This window comes from Sitodiplosis mosellana, unplaced genomic scaffold, assembly GCF_009176505.1.
Source record: "Sitodiplosis mosellana isolate CC-2019 unplaced genomic scaffold, AAFC_SMos_1.0 Smas_scaffold_1837, whole genome shotgun sequence".
In the NCBI taxonomy this organism is placed as follows: Eukaryota; Metazoa; Arthropoda; class Insecta; order Diptera; family Cecidomyiidae; genus Sitodiplosis; species Sitodiplosis mosellana.
The window spans coordinates 1-305 of record NW_022597079.1 but is presented as its reverse complement, the minus strand read 5'-3'; the positions used below and the strand labels follow the sequence as shown (position 1 = coordinate 305).

The 305-nt window shown below is 43.0% G+C and overlaps 1 long non-coding RNA gene across 1 annotated transcript in view; it reads right to left on the bottom strand.

The window, feature by feature from the left end:
• Positions 1 to 295, bottom strand: part of LOC129571276 (uncharacterized) — a 993-nt gene extending 698 nt beyond the window's left edge. The window contains exons 1-2 of the long non-coding RNA XR_008688243.1: positions 228 to 295; positions 12 to 74 (exon numbers count right to left, since the gene is read on the bottom strand). This is a non-coding gene — a long non-coding RNA (uncharacterized LOC129571276). The remainder of the gene's footprint in view (positions 1 to 11; positions 75 to 227) is intronic.
• Between the last annotated feature and the right edge of the window lie 10 nt (positions 296 to 305).

Sequence of the window (305 nt, the reverse complement as noted above, 5' to 3'; positions counted from 1 at the left end):
CTTTTTCTTACCGCCGTCTCCGCCTGATCCACCGTCTCCACCGGATCCACCATCACCACCTGATCCACCAGAGCCTGTGATTACAAAAACAATTGATTTTTTATTTGCTAAATCGACCATGTCAATAGTGTTTTGGTTAATTATCCGAATTGCAATGGAGAAGATCAAAAATTGATCTTCCAACGTGAATTAACGAAAATTTTGTAATTTTTGTCTCTTTTTCTTACCGCCGTCTCCGCCTGATCCACCGTCTCCACCGGATCCACCATCACCACCTGATCCACCAGAGCCTATGAATACAAAAA